The sequence below is a fragment of the Megalops cyprinoides genome, chromosome 18 (assembly GCF_013368585.1).
Source record: "Megalops cyprinoides isolate fMegCyp1 chromosome 18, fMegCyp1.pri, whole genome shotgun sequence".
Taxonomy (NCBI): domain Eukaryota; kingdom Metazoa; phylum Chordata; class Actinopteri; order Elopiformes; family Megalopidae; genus Megalops; species Megalops cyprinoides.
This window is the reverse complement of record NC_050600.1, coordinates 30,774,360-30,795,468: the sequence shown is the minus strand read 5'-3', so window position 1 is coordinate 30,795,468 and position 21,109 is coordinate 30,774,360. Positions and strand designations below refer to the sequence as shown.

At 41.3% G+C, this 21,109-nt stretch overlaps 1 protein-coding gene across 2 annotated transcripts in view; it reads left to right on the top strand.

Moving 5' to 3' along the window:
* The window catches only part of zfyve28 (zinc finger, FYVE domain containing 28), a 128,154-nt gene that overhangs the window by 49,779 nt on the left and 57,266 nt on the right, over positions 1-21,109 (top strand). The gene's annotated exons all lie outside the window — the stretch shown is intronic.

The window sequence follows — 21,109 nt, the reverse complement described above, 5'->3', positions numbered from 1 at the left end:
TTCCCACAGCATGATGCTGCCACCGCTGTTTGACTGTAGGGATGGTATTAATGAGGTGATGCTCAGTGCCTGGTTTCCTCCACATATGCCGTTGTGAATTGTGGCCAAATAGTTCAATCTTCGTTTCATCAGACCAGAGGATTTTGCTTCTCATGGTCTGAGAGTCGTTCAGGTGCTTTTTGGCAAACTCCCAGCGGGCTGCCATGTGCCTTTTAGTGAGGAATGGCTTCCGTCTGGCCACTCTACCATAAAGGCCTGATTAGTGGAGTGCTGCACTGATGGTTGTCCTTCTGTAGGGTTCTCCCATCTCCACAAAGGAACTCTGGATCTCATTCATAGTGACCATGGGGTTCTTGGTTACCTGTCTGACCAAGGCCCTTTGTCCCCGATTACTCAGTGCGGCCAGATCTAGGAAGACTGTTGGTAGTTCCAAATCTCTTCCATTTGAGAATGATGGAGGCTACCATGCTCTTGGGCACTTTCAATGCTGCCGAAATTTTCTTGTATCCTTCCCCAGATCTGTGTCTTGACACAATCCTGTCTCGCAGGTCTATGGACAATTCTCTTGACCTTATGGCTTGGTTTTCACTCTGGCATACGCCATCAACTGTGACCTTATATAGGCACACACCTTATATAGACAGGTGTGTGCCTTTTCTAATTATGTCCAATGAATTCAATTAGGCACAGGTGGACTCCAATCATGTTGTAGAAGCATCTCAAGGACGATTGATAGAAGTAGGATGCACCAGAGCTCAATTGCAAGTGTCATAACAAAGGGTCTGAACATGGGCAACATGCACGGGCATGTTGGTCGTAAGGCCGGATACAGGGGCTACGCTCTCCCAGATTCTTGCCATGCCCCCCCAGTCCTCCCTCTATGCATGCCTTCAGCCAAAAACGTTACATTTTTATTTTTGTTTAAAACGCCTGGTGACCAATCATTTAACCCTTTCGCGTGTATGGTCACACCGGTGTTTAGCGCGTATGCTAAAACTGGTGCGATTAGAACACTAGATTGGAAAAATTCTAGCTAATTTTAGCTTTGAGGAAACAGCAATTTAACGTAAAAATATAGCAAATGCTAACTGAAAACTATGAGAAGCTTAATAACGCTAATGAAAACATAAACCATGTAACGTGTGCTACATAGCATAAAAAGTTATGTGCGAAAGGGTTAATTCCATTCTTCAAATTGTTTTCCCACTAGTTTCTGATTGGCTGGTTGGGCAGCATAAAACTCAGAAACAAGTCAATTGCCTTTGTCACTCGAACTGCGGTTGTGAACTTGTCACGTGTCAAGTGCTTCTGAAGTACCTAGCTCGATTACGAAGGAGAAGGCTAGTTAAATCTAGCATAGTCTGATTTTGTAATAATACATCTTTTGGTTTATTGTTTTTATTTGAACTGTTTCAGTTTAGATTTTTGCAATCTAGACATGGATGAATTTGTTAGAGTTTTTGCCCCAAAAAATTGTGATGCTGCGATATGATGTGACAGAATCACAAACGTTATGGGGATAAAAGGTAAATAACGAAAGAGAAAGCTAAAATGTTAAAAAAAGAGGGGAAAAAAGTTCAGAGATGTCCAAAAAATTGTTAAGAAAAGAAAATTTAAGCTGTCCTATTAGGAGTGGATGTGTGTTTGGAAATATGAAGTTAATTACTAATGGTCTAGACATGGATGAGTTTTTGCAAAAAGAAATAGAAAACTGATACCGTGATTTGAAAAAAGTAAAAAATAAAAAAGTATAGTTAATAAAGATAATTTCTTCCAAAGATGGAGGGGGTGGTGGTGGGAATATGTAACTCAATAAGATATAATAAAATATGCATGAAAATGTAACAGAATCACAAAAAAGAAGAAAAAAAAGAAAAGAAATGAAAAAAATATTAAAGTATAGAACAGGGGTAAACGAGCCAAAAAAAAGTACAATAAAGTTAATAAAAATGTCCTCCAAAAATTTGGGGGGGGGGGGGGTGGCTGGAAGGTAAACGTGACTATTACTATATGACTGCAATTTAAATGATGCCTCCCAGAAATTTTCACTGCACCCCCAGTCAAAGCAGGCTACATACGGCCCTGGTTGGTCGATGGCTAGAAATGGCTAAACGACCCAATACACTTGACGACTACTTCTTTAAAAAGCCAAAAACTGATGTTGCTGATGAAAAACGACAGTTTGAACAGACAAGTGTCACGGAAGCACCAATTACCTGCCTTACGAGCTATTCTGCCACCCTTGTACGCCCTGCACAAGCTGACAGATAACTCCTCCTCCAAAATCACAACGCTGGAGAGAGTACTCGGTGAACTCTGTTTAATGGTGTACTGGAAGCGGGTAAAACTGTAGGAGGATACAACATAATAAATACATGAATTCCTGTATACATCAATAAAACAACCATGAAATGAGACCTGAGTTCTTTTAAGTGTGCAACTTACATGCCATTTTAACCTGTGCTTTGACAATTAACTAAAATGAGTGTTTTAACCATTTTAAGTGTTTTAACTATGACAATGGACTATCTTATCCTGCACATTCTAACCAACACATATATCGTAAACTCACATTAAAACATGAAATGTCACTCAAGGCTTTGTTAACAACACAAACATACCGACTGTGCATCCAGGAACATGAAATGTAACAGATAAAGAGAATTGTCGTGACCAGAACTTCTGAAGCCTTTTCTAACTTTTCCATTAACTAAACACTTCCTGAACAGAAAAATGAGGTGCTGATGACATCATCAATTGGTGACTGACTCTTAAAGAGACAGTACGCACTTCACTGACAGCACACAAGCCTTTCTGCTCCAGTCTTGACCCCAGCTAATCAGTGTTTTGAAGAGGTTAGCCATATTTCAACTTACCCGCTGCAGCCATCAAAATGAGATCCAATTCATGGCATTAAAAATTGTGTGAACTTTATTGAGAGTGGACCATATCAACCATTAATTTCATTTCCAGTAAAGGATTATCAAAAGTTACGGATAGAATGGTATGAAATTTACAACTGGCTCGAAAACAGCCCTGCAGCTGATCAGGCTTTTTGTTTTGCCTGTCATACATTTGGAAGCCAGGAGAGCAAGACAGACACGTTTCAAACGACTGGATTTGGTAACTGAAAAAAAGCTACTGAAAGATTCAAAGAACACCAGAAAAGTGGCGTGCACATTTCTAAAGTGTTAAAGCTGAAAGGACATGAACAGTCTCGTAAAACTGGAAGTGTTGCCTCTCAGATCAGCTGTGAACATGCAAAGAGAGCTGATGAAAACAGATAGTATCAGAAAAAAATTTGCACACTTTACTCTTTTATTGCTGAGCTGGCACTGCGCTTCGTGGTCACAATGAAACGGATGAGGCAGAAGATCGTGGAAATTTTTTAGAGTTGATGAAGAGCTACTGACAACCCCCTAATTGACCGGCTATTCAAGAAGTGAGAGAGATCATTTAGCTATGTTGACAGCAAACACCAGAATGAACTGAATTTCCATTATGTCCAGTCAAGTTAAAAACCACATTACCCAGCAGGTGTGTGTAGCAGAAGTTTTTGCCCTCATTGCAGATGAAACACAAGACATTAGCAGGCATGAGCAGGTCGCAGTGGTGTTAAGATATGTTGACAAAGATCTTGTTGTGCATGAAGTATTTGTTGGATTTTATCGGACTGACCAAACAGACGGAGAATCATTGACTTTGCTCTTAAAGAATATTCTGGTGAGTCTTGAGCTTGACATCCATAACCTGAGAGCTCAGTGCTACAGTGGTGCAGCCAACATGCGGGGAGCTTACAGTGGTGTTGCTTCATGGATTTTGTGCGAAAATCCTTTAGCAATGTACAATCATTGCCATTCGCATGTCCTTAACCACTGCATTGTGGATGTCTGCCGCAGCATTACAGCTGTAAGACAATGCTGGCCAATGCTTCCTCGCTCTATAACTTCATCAAGGGCTCGGCAAAAAGACATGCTGTTTTTGAGTCAATGCAGGACAAGTTTCTGACCGTGCCAATGAGCAGCGCATCATGCAAAAGGAACTTTTCTTGCTTGCGTCGAAAACTTTGAATTGAAAACCTACATGAGAAACACTATGAGTCAGGAGAAACTGTCTGACATTGCAGTGCTGAATATTGAACGGGCCATTCAAGTGGACTCGGAAAAAACAGCTTGTCCCCCCTTTTATTTTTAATAAATTAACAAAACACTCCAAAAACTTGGTTTTGCTTTGTCATTGCAGGGTATTTTGTGTAGATTGATGAGAAAAAAATGAATTGAATCCATTTTAAGATGAGTCTGAAACATAACAAAATGTGGGAAAACTTGAAAGGGTCTGAAAACTTTCTGCATTCACTGTATTCTGTATATGTAGTCATTATTGTTTAGCTGTATGATAGGTCAGAGCTCCTTCTCAGATCCTGAGATGGAGCATTTTCTTGCAGGATCACAGGGATGCTGTGGAGAGGGCAGTGGTGTGGAGCTGAGGTCAGCAAGCCCAAAGCACCCAGATTGGCAAATTACCTCTGTAACCATCCAGCTGTGTACAATCATGCAGAGTAAAATGTAAGCTGTGTAAGTTGGTGTGGATGTGAGCATCTGCCAAGAGTCTTATGTGATGATGTAACACAATGAAATGAGAGCAGTGCAGTTGACAGCCCCAGTGCCGGCATGTCCATACCACAGAACAGCAGCTGGCGGCACCTCCAGCCCTCTGAGAGCTTTAACATGTGTGGGGCCAGCAGTCTTCAGGCAGCTACCTCTGTTGCGTCCAGACTGAATTAAACGCTCAGCCTGCCAACCCAATGTTCTGCCACCAGACTAAATCAAACACTTGTGTCTGATCCCACCAGCATTCCATTGTCAGAATGAATCAAATACTGAATCTGAATCAGCCACTATGCTATTTTCAGACTGAAACAAAAGCTGAGGCTGAATCCGCCAGGATGCCATCATCAGACGAATCAAACCCTGAGTCTGCCAGCATTCCAGCTGGGTCACCGGTCCATGTTGTTTGTACACTCTGTGTTCAGTAAGAAACAAAAGCACTTTTCATGAGAGCGCATCCTGCCCCGCCTTGGGTCCCTAGAGACTGCCAGAGATATTGGCTAGTTGCGTAAGACGACGTTGTACGATTTCCGGTTTTAGGACGGTGGGCACAAGCATATCTGCTTTCCGACACCGGTCAGTTTGTAGACAACAAAATGACTTTCTTAGACTTCCAAAGATAACGATTAATGATGTTCTCCGCATCATTCAAGCTGCGACATCAGTACCAAGGAGTAAGCGAAAGAAGGGCTTCCAGATGTACGTCTCCTGTTACATCGATAATTATGAAGGTAAGCTAACTTACTAGCTTAGCTTAGTAGCTACCTAACATAAACAGCCAGAGAGGATTAGCTATCCAGCTAACTTTACTATCTAACGTTGGATAATCTGACAACAGTTTGACTAATACGACCCAGTTTTAAGTGTGTTGATGATAACATGATATTGTCCCCAGTATCAAATAAAGATCAACGAACAGGGAGAGTGAGCGTCCGAGCTACCTGCCATAGGTCTATGAGGAAACATGAGAAACCTCACAACCTCAAAGTAGGATGGAAGGTAGTTCAGTTGTTCTTCAGTTCCAAGCCAGTTCTGTTCCAGTTATGTTTGGGGGATTTGATGTGGCTAGGATAGGTTCTGTAACTTTATAACATTAACGTCTGAAGTAGGTAACATAAACGTTACCTGCCTTGTAGGTAGCATTCAAATATCTAGCCTTTATGAAAACCCCAGAAACTAGTTGTGGTGGCTGTTGTTCTTTGCTGTATGTTCAGTTTCATTTATGTGCATGCTGTTCAGTATTCACTGTTGTACAAACCGTTGTATATTTGAACGTAGGTTTGAGTAAATTAAGACACTAACGTTATAGACTACTCAGACTTATTTAGACTCAGACTTATTATTTCCTTACATTACAATGTTCCAAAAACAGAACAGAAATAGACTATTTTTGTTCTCTTTTTGTGATAACATTGATAACTTGATAAGGTTATGCTTACTACCATAATTACTCAAAACAATCTGATCAGCTTTCTTATTTCTCTTTTTCTGTGTAATATTTAAGCTGATGTGTTGGTGTCGGCTATATGATTGTAACATGACAACACCTTTTTTCTTTTAAGATTGTCCTTGAGGACTCCTCCCTGTGCAGATGAGTGATGCTGAGTGTTCATGTGTGGCTGGAACAGCACTGTGCAACCATAATGTTGTAATGCAATCATTAGAGAGAAGGGAGATTACATCTTTTTTTACGTTTACATGGCAGTTTACTTGAAAATTTGAAGACAGTCTTTGGTAATGAAAAAACTCAAAAACTCTGTCAACTGTAAAAAAAAAAAAAAAAAATCAGAAGTTATGACAAAGAGATGTTTGTAAATCTGCCAAAAATCTTTCATGTGGCCTGCAGTAATTAAAATTTTAAAAACATCACCTAATGTGATTCAGCCCCATTGCCTTCTTCAGTGTAATTAAAGAGTTGAAACAGTATGGTTGTTACATTTGACTTTTATTAGAATAAGCCAGTAGAGTATTTTAACAGATTTTACAGTGCCTCTTTATCCTCTTTACTAAAGAGGACCTTAATTAATTCATAATTTACAATATCATTTATAATAACAACAAAAAACTGAAATGTTATCTCTAAACAGATACAATTAACATTAACATCTTGTCATCTCAGATCTAATTTGTAGAATGTTTTATGCATCTGTTTTTTGAACCTATCAATGTTAACAGTGCTGACCTATAAATATTTGGCAGTCACTGCAGAGACCAGTTAAATCAGACCTATCCACAGTGTTAAGCATGACCTTAATTTCTTTTGTTTTTTGAGACCCTGATTACATAACTTACTGTTGCTCTTAGTTGAATTGGCTCATTGCTATTGGCAGAGGCAGCGTTGGCACTGGTGATCCGCACCATCTTACTTTTTACAGCAGGCTCCACCAGTTGCCAAAAGGCCTGGAAGTGTTTGTATGACACAAATCTAAGAATGAAATGATAATCACTCTCGACTTTTTTAGATTATGGTTGTTTAACTATACATTACTGAGTCTGACACAGACACACACACACACACACAGATTAATTTAATACTATCCCAAAAAACATGGACCAACCTTGTGTAAAAATCGATGTCTTCATCTGATTGTGCAAGGCATTGCAGTCCAAAACGGGACTGCAGCTGTAAAGTTTCAAGCTGGTTTTGTAGCTCCTGTATATTTCTCCTCAGTGCTTCGTTCTCATTTGCCAACTCATCTGCCATTACTGAGGTCGTTGGAGTAATGCATGTAATCATGTTCAGGCACTATTTGCACTTCCATCTCGGAGTCGGAGTCAGACGCTGCTAAGTCCGGGGAAGGACATCTCGGCTGACATTCCCAAACATTAACTTGGTGCAGGTATGGTATAATCGTTCTAGGCAAACAGGTACAGCTCCTTTGTTGAGTCTTCTCTGTCCCCCAGCCGTCACAACGAAATCACCTGTCTGGAAATTCCTAAAACAGAGCCGAGTATTACTGGGATTGAAGGTGTCTCTACGAATCTTAACGGGGACATTCTAAAACGCTTAAGCTGAAAAGGCTTTTAACGGATCTTAATGTTCCAAAACAGCAATCAATGATCACCAAACTTCTCTCGGACATCTCGTCATAAACTCTTCCACCTGTCAAAACATCAAAACCGAAATATGGACGTTCTTACATTAAGCAGTTTCCTCTCCATTGACGCCCATTATAAGAAAAAGTCTTAACGTGGCTTAATGTCCCAAACAGCGATCAATGATCACCAAATTTGTGTGACATCTCACATGTCATAAACACTATCTCTTATCAAAAAAGCATCCATATTCATAGGATTTCAGTTTTGATTTTTTGACAGGTGTTTATGCAGTGACGGATTAAGGTGGTCATGGGCCCCTAGGCTACTCTTTGTGTGGGGGCCCCCCCTTACTCATCATACCAGAAAAGAAGTAATTTAGTGCCATGCATAAAATAGGGATGTGCATCTCCATCACGGAGGCCGATGCGATACACATCTCCATGCATTGCCAACGATCCGAGATACATATGAGGCAAGTACTAATGTGATACGATATGATTCACCCCTTATTGCGATGTAGTGCGATTCCACACGATTTGATTGCGATGCGATGCAAAAGAATGTGGTGCTATGCAATTCAATATGGTACATATAGTTTGATTTTATTTCTTTGATTCTTCTTAAGGAGACAGCAAATCTCAAATTAACTAAAGTGCCATTTTTACTTCAGGTGAGTACTTGAGTTAGTCGTGCTGCCTGTGTACTATACAGCGGAATGGCATATTTTGCAAATGCATGCGTCTTGTCAAATTGTCTGTGTCGCCAAACATTTGATTTGTAGCAATTCGGTGGAATGTATACCTCCATGGTAATCTGTGATTCGCCTGGACATGCCTCCAACTCGCGCGATACTTGGCCGAGAGACTTGACGAGAATTAGCCACTGACAGCAGTGGAGAGAGAGAGCGCGCACTTGAGAAAGTTTAGAGAGGAGGAATCAATCTAAATATAAAATTATTGGTCACATTTCTAAATAAAGACATTGGGCCTCTACTAATAATATAAACATAATACATACAAAAATCTGATTTTACCAATGGAAAGATGTTAGAAATGATGCATCGCGAGTTCATCTCAAATTGTATCCGGTGCACACTTTTTTAATTGGGGCAATCGCATCGTGAAATTTTATGCTGGTGTACCGATGCGAATCGGTGAATCTTACCATCCCTAGTGTAAAAGCATGCTAGAAATATTACACGGCCCACACACACACACACACACACACACACACACACTCTCTCTCTCACACTCACTCTGAGACAGCCTTTACTATAAACAGCAATGCTACAGAGAAAAGGCATTCACAGTGCATATGCAAGCTGGTAACAGCTTTTAGCTTTCTAAACCAACAGGTACAACATCTGCAGCGGTACAGAACACCCTGTTTTACTGAGGCAAAATCACAACATCCTTAGAGACACAAATTGAACCGCTGTGCAATACTCAAATAAAACAAGGCCATAAAAATACAATAAACACAGCAGCAGCATATAACAGCAATAATGCAACAGCAGCACAATCATAAATACATAGTCCTACCTTTGAAGTTTTTCTTCCTTGTTTTTCTGACAGAGGTCCTTAAGGCTGGTAAAATCCAATTTGCGCAGAATATTTACGGATTTTTTTTAGTAGATCTTGGCCACGGTGTTCTTTCAGCCGTTCTTTGCTGTGCTTTTCGTTTTTGTGCCCCGCCATCATATTTTCTTTCTGACATTTTGCTGCCATGCTGTCCAGTAGCAGTGACATATTATTTGAAAACCAATTTGACCTTTTGAACCTGGCCACATCTACCCAATCAACTGCTTTTTTTTTAAATGTTTCTTATGGGCCAATAGAGCTCAAGTTTTTTTTCCCCTCTTAAGTAAATTTAAATAACTAACCCTTTCATGCGTACGGTCACACCGGTGTGATTTGCCGTTTAGTGCCTATGCTAAAACCGGTGCGATTAGAACACTATCTTGGAAAAATTCTAGCTAATTTTGAAATATACCTTAGAAATATAGCGAACGCTAACTGAAAACATAACAAACCATGTAACACAACATGCGCTACATAACATAAAAATAAGTTACTGCGAAAGGGTTAAAAATAGTCTGGCCAATCCGGGGCCCTCACACACGTGGGGCCCCTTGGCTGCAGCCTAGGCCAGCCTGTGCATTAATCCGCACCTGTGTTTATGTCAAGAGATGGTGGTGAAATTTGGTGATCATTGATTGCAGTTTTGGAACATTAAGCCACGTGAAGTGTTTCAGAATGTCCCTTTTAATTAGCTACTGAGCCCATACCTCAGGATCGATTGGAAACCGATGACAGCTAATTGAGTTGACGACGAAAATTAGCACATGGAGGCACACAACAATGTAGAGACGTTTTCTTCTCTTGCCGTTGATATTAGTCGTTTCTCCTTAATCTTAAAAACACTCATCCTCGCTATTGCTATCCAGGTCTTCTTGCAATTCTCCTCACAACTAATACAACAAACTACAACCGGTAATGCACACCACGCAGAACCTGGAAGTTAAGAGACGTGCTCTTGTGCACCGGGTTAATTCAGGATCTTTTCTGTTGCTGTTGGAGGCCTGTTTGTGAGTTTTTTTAACGTGCTTTAACGTGTTTATGCATGCTCATATGTGTATGTGTGTACCTTTGTGTATAGACCATCTCGCACACCTGTTCTCCTCAGTATAAGAAACAGACTGATTGACACATGGTTAAACTGAGATCACATGTGATGGAGTGTCACACCTCCTTACCTTGCCGGTGCCAGCACCTCCACGCCGCCCCTGCTCGTGTCACTTGGCTTTGTCCTATCTGTTCCATCAGAACATTCAGTTTACTGTTTGTTTTGTCCCTTTTTGCATTTTCACTCATGCCAGGGGCATTTTCCACCTGTGCAACCGGAACTACAGAACCCCCCCCCCCCACACACACACACACACACACACACACACACACACAAAAAAAATCCCTTTTGCTGTGAGGTGCTGCTGCCATGGGTCCAAAAATACAGAGATTGCAGCTTGTACTTGCACGTCTCCTACACTGTGTGTTTTCAGCACGTTCAACCAAACACTTTCTTTGGAGTTCAGTTTCAAACACTGGCTGGTTATGTTTGCCCTCTCTGTGATTCCACCTGTTGAGAATCTTGGGTCTTGAATACCTTTTAGGTTAAAGTTTGCTACTGGCTGTGGGGTAAATCCACAGCTCAGAATACGCAGTTCAAGGGTAAACATTATTTCCAGTGTCCTCTCTGGCTCTGTTTCTCAAGGAAATAAAAGAAGAAAGATGTCCAATCAGATACAGAAATGAAGAACTACCTAAAGCTTCGTTGGTGTCAGTCTGTTCTCATAATGGAGAGAACAGAGCAGAGCTGTAATTTGATGCTGTCAGAGGTCTTAATATGAGACCCTTCACAGTGTCTGCACTCAGATATTTGAGATGATTGCTGCTGAGCTGCCCACAGTGCTTCTGCGGAGGTCAAAGGTCAGAGATTTGAGCTGAATCAGGTGTAATTCAGATACCACTGCAGGGGATGGCACTTACATTTTGCCTGAAGGCCAAAGATTAGATTTAACCAGAGGTGTAATTGCTGTTGTTGGACAAATGCAAGGGTGTTAACCTCAATTACATTCACGAGGCCCTCCCTCGTGCCACCTCAGACCATTCTCTCTTCTGTACAAAAGGAAGGGCTTTCTTTCAGAGCATAGCTGTCGCTAACACTAAAGCACACATGGGCAACATACAGCCCGTGGGCTGGAACCGGCCCTGGTCCGCATAGACTACTATTTTAATCCAGCCCGCAACTACGAAAAAAAAAATGCTGGGTCATATTTTGAAGCTGTCAATGTCTGTTTTACATAATAATCCTATGGAGCAGACCGTGTTTTCAAAAACGTCCTGAGTGTTTTTTTAACGGCGTCGCCGGCGTTTTTTTTTCTGCAGCTCAGGGCGTTTTTTTCAATTGAAAAAACTTCAACTTCTCAGAAAAAAACACCCTACGTCAAGCGCTTTTTTGACAGCTGACCAATCACAAGCGGAGTAGTGAGAGATGTCATTTACCATAAGAACCACCAAAAATGGAGAAGGTAGCGGTGAAGTTAATTGTGCTAGTTTCTGAGCACAGTGAACTGTACAACATGATAGTTAAACGGTATCATAACATTCATCATAAAGATGCCGTTTGGAGTCAAATTGGATGGATCCTAGGAGTTTCTGGTGTTTGTGTTTACTGCTTGTCATTAGCAAAACTAGCCTGTTAGCTAACGTTAGCTCTGCAACAATGTATAGCCAGCTAGATCGATAACAATGTACGTTATGTACTCAAATGGTGTCTTGCCACAGAAAAAAAGTACCAAAGCCTTTTCAAAGAAGAGAAAAGTGGACTCTGAATGTCGAGTGTTCAACAAAGAATGGACATTGAAATATTTTGTGACAAGTGTCGGTTCAAAAGTAATATGTTTAATATGCCAAGAAAGTATTGCTGTCTTCAAAGAATACAACATTAATAGACATTTCAGTACTAAGCATGCTAACTATGCCACAAATTTGTCTTCGCATGAAAGAGTAGAAAAAGCCCTGAAATTGTTTTCCAACTTAATTGCCAGGCAGAATATTTTTTACAAAGCAGTCAACAGTTTAAGAATCGGCAACAAAAGTTAGCTACATGCTGTCACACAAAATCGCAAGACACAGCAAGCCATTTTCAGATGGTGAGTTTTTAAAAGACTGTATGGTAGAGGCGGGTAGCATACTGTACCCTGACAAGAAAAGTCAGTTTGAAAGTTTGAGTCTGTCGCGTTGCGCAGTTACTCGGTGTGTGGAAGTCATTGATGAAGAGTTGACTGCTGAATTGTCAAAAAGGGCATCCGATTGGATTGTTTTATGAAAGTAAATCTTTTTCTTGTAACTGCAGAGTACACCAGATTGACATAAAGCTGTAAAAAATGTCAGGCCTTTGAGTAGGCTGGCAAATAGGCTACTGTAAAGTAATCTGTCATGTATATCAAATTCATGTCATTTAACATAACAGCACTGTGTTTCATGTTTCATTTCAAACGTCCAATGTGTGGCCCTCGGCTTACTTTATCAAAGTAAATATGGCCCTCTGGAAAAAAATGTCCCCCACCTCGAAAGCGTGCACCATCAACATTCAGAGAGCGGCCTTTTCCTTACTGCCATGTCCCACCCTGTGAGCTGGGTTCATTTTTGGGTTCATTGGTGTGGAGTGTTTGAAGCATGTTGTGAGGACACAAAATGACTTATGACTTAATGAGGACTCAGTGCTTATTGGCAGTGTTTTAATTCAAGGCTTTTATTGAGTTTTTGGTAGTGCCACTATTGGAACATGCACCGCTTAGCATGGCCTCTGTCTTGCAAAGTGAGTCTCTTCACCTACAAAATGATATTCCCTGCTATGTCTGTGAGTGATGTCACAATGGTCACTGATCAGATAATTCCAGTAATGCGGTTTCCTGCCTAATGAGATGAATTGTGCCATTTCCCATCACTATTACATTTAAATGTATTCATTTGGCAGGCACTTTTATCCAAAGTGACTTATAAGTGGGGCAGAGTGCAACACAAGCAAAAAGCCATATAAGGCTTTTAATATTAATAATAATAATATTAGAAACACAGCATGACCATGTTTCAATAGTTGACCAGACAAGGTACAAGCTAGCTGGTAGAAAAAGTTGCATCAAACCATAGAGTTTTTTTTAATGATGTAAGAGATTGCTTTAGGTGGTAGCGTTTCAGGTGTTCAGTTGAGCACAGAAGAGCTGTGTTTTCAGATTTTTCAAGTGAGGGACTCAGTGGAACGAGTGAAGTGTGGAAGTTCCTTCCACCATCAGGGGACAACGAAGGAGAAGGTTCTGATCTTGTGCCAGGATGTGACGGCACCACCAGACACCGATCAGTAGCAGAGCATAGTAGTTGGGCAGGTACATAGATATAGCAATGAGTTCAGGTAGGTAGGTGTAGTTTTGTTGTGAGGTAGGACTCAGACCAGTGGAGTGCTGTACCAGTGATGCCCAGATCAGCAAGAGTGGACAGGAGGATCTGGTAATTCACTGTGGCAAACGCCGGATTTTGTTGTTTTGCTGGGAGTAAGTCTGTCAAACATGCCAGTGCTGTGATGCTAATTGGCATGCTTACAAGCTTAAGTATGGAAGTTGTTGGTTCTGAAATCTGAGTTTAGCTGGGGAGGGTTTTGTCAGGGAAGTGAGGATTTATTAAAATGAAATGGTCTGAACCCAGCGGTCTTAGAAATTGATGGCCTTGTTTATTGGCCGGGCCATCTGAATACTCAAAATGACACCAATTACTAAAACTCCTCACCTAACCAACATGTAAAATAATTTAAAAAAAGATTTAATTTAATCATTATTATCAAAGATATTAATTATCAATTAAATCATTAAATTTGTTGATAGGAAATGAGCAGTCTGGTGGATCAACCTTTGTCAGAAATATGCAATCACCACTGGAATAAATTAAAAAGGTTTATTGAGCAGTTACACTAACACAAAGACAAAATTCAGAGTCTGGGCTACAGACCTGGTCCACTACCTTAACAGACACTAAATTACATAAAGACATTAACAAAACAAGAACATGGATGGATCACAGAATGGATGAATGAATGCGTGAAGAGAAAATTACCTAAGGCAATTGTTTACCTCTCCTAAGGACGAACACAAGAACCACTCACAATAGCAGTAAATAGCAGCAAAACTCCAAAAGGAAAAGGTTGCAGGTAAAACTGATCCACGGACTGGATGACTGAACGGGTGACTGAGCGTCTATCTGAGCTGGGAGCATGAGCAAAAACTGAGCCATGAGGCCTGTTCTAGGCCTGACTTAAGAAGAAGCTCTCTCCACCTCCCTGACCCACACATACTTAATTTTATGGTGGGGGAGTGCCTGGAAGTTTCTTCAGGACTAAATCTTGTGCCATAGATCCAAACATCTGGAAATACCAGATATATTTTTGAGATTACCATTTTTGCATTCAGCTCTTCATGAGCATTGCAATGACACCAAACATTAATAGGCATGGGTTGAGAGGAGAGAGTTGGCTGAGAGGAACTGGTAAAATGGTGGTTTTGCTGCTATATTGAGAAATACATGTTATCACGTGGCTGTGACGGTCATGGAGAGACCGCACATGTCCACTGCCTTCCTTGGGCACGAGTTGCCTTTGTGTGAACTCCGCGACACTCGCAAACACGCACACGCTGACAGATGCCGATAAGAGCCATCAAGCTTAAGTCAATGCGATGCCGCTATTGACGGACTTAATGTTGTCGCTCACGAAATCGACGTTTTATAACGGTGAATGAAAACGCTAGACAATCTTGTGATTATGCTTTAAAACATCTTTATTTTGCTTAAGTAGGCGTGCAAACTTGGGTGCATTAAAAAAAGAACAACGTAGCATAGTCGTACCGTGTTGAATGCTGCTCCTCAGTGTTGGCAAGTGTCTCTCCGGTGGCAAAGGAGTGCCGTGGGGAAACAGCGTAGTGTTTATTTCGTTCCGGCCACGATTGGCCCAGTTTACCTTGCTTGTGGCCATGAGGGGTGACAGAGACGGCCCTGATCAAGCCGCCTCCGTTTTAATCCTCATGTGTCATTTGGTTGAATTGTACTTTGGCTAAAATCTGCTGTTTAAATGTTGTAGGGTGTTATGATGCTGCATCAGGATTTGTCATGTTGTTGTTTGTGTTGATTGATTGTTTTATGTTCCCCCCCCTTTATGTGAATGGTGCTGGTCACCTGGGATATGTCTGTCTGTCTAGTCTCATGGAAGGAGTCTAGTGTTGGATGTTGGACTGTGAGTACTGCTGCTGTAATATTGTTCTTTGCCTTTTCAAAAGAGACCTAGCAGATTTTGTACTTTGTTTTGTAGTTATTTGCGTTCAGAGATTACTATTTTTTTGTTTGCCTTTTTTTTTTCTTTCTTTTTCTACTTAAAACTATTTTTGTGTTATTTGAACTTTGAATGTGGACTCCTATTGATTAGTTTTAACATTAAGCCAAAAATAAAAATTACTTTTTGTCCATCTTATTCACTCGCACTCTGAGTTTTTGGCCTGACCCAGGAGCCCTCAGTGGCGCCCTCTCGTCCATTCCTTTACAGTGGCATTGGGTTTTCCAACATTTTTCTCATGACATGAGGGTACAATTAACTGGGGGGTATAAAAGGGTAAGTGATCCAAACATGTAGACACACACAAAGAAACACACATAAACACACACACGCTGATTGTGCTCAGGAAGGGGAGAAAGGGGGAGAAGGCAACCCTCAGCAGCTGTGGCCTATCTGGATGTTACTGTTTTTGAGAAGTAGCTTTAAGATCTTTAAAGCTTCTTTAATATTATATTAGAAGTATTTGGTACCTGAACCACTTTCGGATTAAACCAAGCATGACTGTGGCCACCGTTTAGCCAAGGATTCTACATCTGAGGGGCAGATTAATGCTTACCAATACACAAAGCAGGCATTCCACGCCCTACTTCCACTTTTATCTGGCAAAATCAAATGAATCATTAGTTTGAGATTGTAAAGTATCTGATTGGGTTCTAGGTAACTTCTTGCAATTCTTAAAGCAGTGGCTGCCTATCATAAGTAGGTATGTGACCTGAGGTCAGTGATTTAGGGGTATTTATGGTGGTAGGCCATTCACCCTCTTGCCTGCTATATGTGTGTATTTGTTGACTTCTATGCCCTTGGTCTGGTCCTGAGTAATGAAAGGAACCATAAAAACCCAGACCAGGGCAAAGAACCATAAAATGCCTAGTACTCTCCTGACAGTTTTGACATCAACATCAGTCAGTGATGATTTATCCAGCCAACAGGGCAGGATTGATGAAGTGGTAGGGGTTGTGGGTCGTACAATTACGACTGTGTACAGCCATCTAGAGAGGTCATGAAAGGTCCCTTGGATCTGAATCCTCAGTCCACCGGATTGGGGACCAGCTTGTGCTAGTTGCCTCTTCACCATGGATATGGCACAGGCCAAAGCCATAGCGAAGGTCTTTAAAAATATGCTTGGTGAAATGTCTAACTGAAACGTCTAACGTTGTCTTTCTGTCGAAATCACTCTGAAAAACAAATAGCCGTATAGACGTATCACTTTGGTTTGATGTAAACATAAGGTTAGTTACTGAAGATTTTATGGCAAGCTTAAATACTGATGACAACAGCCCTAGGTGGTTTCGGGTGAAGTCCTGCGCTGTGCACATGGAGTTTCAGGCCGGTCATGTGACTCTTCGTGTGTCACCTGTTCGTGAGTGTCAGAAGCAACAGGAATGAAAAGGAAATAAAATAAAAATAAACAGATAAAACACGAGTCTCTGTGAGGGGAACTAGGGGTGAGTGTTGCCATGGCAGCGGTTGCCGGGGCCTCGTGTTTGGAACCTCCCTGGGAAGATTCAGTTGAGACTGTACGGAGTTCTCCCAGGTGGCCCCTGGCTCTGTAGTAAAGCTGAAGTACGCGGACAGGAGGGTTACTATGACAGACACGGTCATTTACCGGCTGCTGCCTGGAGCAGCACAACGCTTGCGAAACACTGGCCACACAGTAATGGAGGACTCTGTGTATACACACATATATACACCCTATGTATACACCTTATGTATACGTTACAAGGACAACATGTTGGCTCCAGTGCATTTCAGAGTCTCTTTTAAGTCATTCCTGCCATTACATTCTGATGGGATTCAGGCTCGTTTTCAAAAATTCTGACTCAATGCCCCTCCAGTCCAGCGTTACCATGGTTACTACTTTGCTCTCCATTTGAATCTAAAATTTCCGTAATGAACTGTAATAGTTTGATAAATGGCTATATAAAATGTATACCATGAATTTTCGATTAGTAGTTAGGGCGTTCGTAACATAGCAGCATTTTTAAAATAAATAACATTTATGACACCCCTCTTATCTCCACACGATAGATAAAACCCTCTGGAACACAAGAATATGTCTATGGTGCGGATTAGCTCTGAAGTGTGTAGACTTACTGAAATCTCCTTTGGCTGCGAGGAATCATTCTATCCTGCTATTTAGCCATGTCAGTCATTAGCAATGGGGCTGTGTCTGGAGAGAGGGAAAAGAGGTGCGGTTTTATGAGGCCAAGTGTGAATTTTGCCACACTAGCCTTGAACTTTGTCCTTCATTTTAAGCATTACAGACTATGTGTCTATATGGCTTTATCTGGGTTTGCAACCAGAATAAATCCATCAGGCGCTGAGAAAAGTTTAATTTTCCACACGAAAAGGACATTTGAGCTTCTTCACTTTAATAGCATTAAGACGTATGGCAGTATGTCCCATTAACAGTGGCAGTAACATGGCAGTAACATTCCCAACTGTGTGGGCATTACCAAGTCAAATCCTCTTTAATATGACAGTAGTCTTCAATCATTTATTAACCTTGGACTTCTGGAAAGATACAGATTCTTTATCCTCTCTGTGGGATCGCATTTGTATATATCAGAAGAATTAGATGGACTTTGCAGGCAAGTAGTCAGTAAAAGATTCATTTTCATTGAGCTGATAGTACCGCTCCCATTCCCTGGCTAGTGTCACGTGCTGTCATGTGAGAGTGTGGGCCAATCAGACCCAAATGGCCTGTAATTTTACCAAATTAATAAAGACATTCCTGAATTGAAGATTAGCTCCCGTTCAATTGATCAATGTGTGAGTGTGACAGAGTCACGTGGGGAGCAGAAGAGGTAAAAACTGTTGTTTTCCAACAGGGGCAGGCTGTGATCTACCACTCCCCCCCCCCCCCCCCCCCCACCCCCACCCCCACCAAAAAAAAAGACACACACACACACACTAGTGATGCAAATTCCGGCTCTTTTTAGTTAGCCGAATCATTTCGAGATAAAGTCATTAAAAATAATTGCATGGCTTCCGTACAGTTCATTTAGTTGATCCATTTCTTTAAGATGGTACTTTGTGAAATATAAAGGCTCGTCGCAGCTGCCACGTTTTTAAAGAGCATGTCCTTTTTTAAGCCGATAAGTATTCAATCGCCGGATAACACCCCCTTTTTAGAGATGACATCTAAAAGGCAATTTATGAGAAATGGTCAATGTGTAATTTAACTGTGTAACTGCATCAATAGCTTATAATCATTAACTAACTACATTAGTGGACTACTCTGCTGGCCAGATGCACACAGCATACACAATTTTACAACCTCATATTTCACCTTAGGGGACTCGTAAGCTGTAAGTTACATGTTCGATTTTAAGATTTGCCACTGCCGGTGTACCCTCGGAAAAAGTACATTGCACAGATCGCTTCAGTAAATATACAGCTGTATGAAACCGTGATATGTACGTATCTATATACGTCCCTGGGTAAGAGCGTCTGCTAAAAAAGTAGGCTAGGAGCAGCATGTGAAAACGACAGACGTCCCTGCTTTTTCTCTGGACGTTGCACTTGTCGTAGGCCTACTCTGCGCCTGTCACTGTCACAAGCAAGTTTTGAAGTCAGGTTACCAACCACTTAATTTATCATTAAAAATACATTTAATGTAGACAGCTGTGGTAGAACTATTGTTAATGTACTATTTGTGTGAGGAAGATGTGGAAGGTGAAACTGCAGTGCTTATACGGTACATTCTGTCCCCGTTTTTATAACACAATGCGTTCCGGGAAACCGGATCGGCGGGGACTTTCTCATAGACGAGACGCAGTGTTACACAAGCGGGTATTCTTCTGATTTTTCCCTTGAAAAGACTAGATAAATTGTCATTTGCGAAAGACACCGATACTATGTAAATATGTGTACACGTAGACGTAAAGTACATTATATTGAGAATTGTTATACACACTGCCGTATGGTTTGGAAGTTAAGACGCGAATCACGGAGATTATTTAAATTTAGACGGCACACGGTTCAAAGAAAAAAAAAACGCATCTATATTCTTCAGTTCACCCCCGTGGATTCAGTGAATAAAAACATCAAAATAGAAAAACAATACAAAAAAGACAATACAACACAATCCCAAATGAGAAAAATATTTATCGCTAAAACTTTTTTCTTCAGGTGTATTATTATTATTATTACTATTAATTTGCCGCGGGTTATTTTGCCAGTCATGCTCCCCAGCTCTCTAACTCGTCGTAAATCAAATCGTGAATTTTGTGTCATGATCAGTTTATTGGTGGCACTGTTTTTTTTTTTTTTCAACAAATGTGGGACGCAGAATTTCCTAAACCGTAACTGGATTGCCTGGAATCTGAATGTGTTTGTGTCCGTTTCAACTCTGAGTCTGTGAGTTTTCGACAGGCACAGGAGGGCGAAAGACGTCTTTTTTCTCTATGGTGTGATAGCCTATGCCCAGATCAATAGGAATCTACGGGAACTGGGTTTATTTATTTCTGTGAAAAGCGGAACCTCTCTTCCCCGGGAGTCTTGTTACAGCCCTGCAGTCGCCTTCTCGTAATGGGATTTTCCAACCGATCTAAAACGTTCACCCTTGAGCCACACGGCTGCTCAACAAACGAAGTTATGCCAGAGACGCTGCCATATGTCTATGGTAGCGTGGCATGAACTCGCGTGCTCTTTTCGCTTCTGACTTGCGCTGTATCCCCTTACAGATCCAATTACAACATAACATTATGAGCAAGTAGCGATCAGTTCTAAAAATAATTGCCACCGCATCAAGCGCAGTTGCCTTCGGGAATACAGGTCACCACAGCAGCAAGCTTGGCAGGGAGATTGACAATACCGCTCAGTGCTTACCCTCATAGAAAATGTAGTTCATGGGCAAAGTAAAACGTCTGCACATCTTGTTTGGAGACAGTGTCTCTGCTGCTTGTGAACAAGGAGAAACAAATTAACCGAATTGTCCATCAAGATACAGTCCCACCTTTTCATGACCATGTCCGTTACCTGTTTTGAGTCTGATAGGCATCTCTCATCTCTGAATGTGACATTTATCTTAAAAAAGAAAAAAGAGCTCCTTTCTCCCCGCTGTCTAATCAGTGGCTCAGCGGGATCAGCTGATTTGAAGAATGTCCTCATAAATGCATTCAATGATTAATGTTAGAACTCACAGGAGAACATCATTGTTGTTTCCTTCTGTTAAATGTGGTTGTTTGGTTGATAGGTCACACTGCTGCCTTCTTGTCGTGGCCCTCAGAACAGCCATTAAAAAGCTGCAAGCAGTGGACGGTGCATCAAAAATAAGCTGGCTGCTGTCTTTGGCAGATCTGCTCAGTGCGAGTATATGCGTATATGCCGGTTGTACTCGGGGAGATCAGCAGGTGGAATCGTTCCCGTGGAACGGAGGGATAGCAGTGCGTCTCTGGTATAACACAGCGGCAGCTTCGCTTCAGCGCGGGGAGTTGTTTGGCATGTTGTAAGCAATTCCCAAATGTCAGTTCAGTCAGTTCAGTCAGTTCAGGAAACAAATTCAGTTCATTCACTGAAAAACTTTA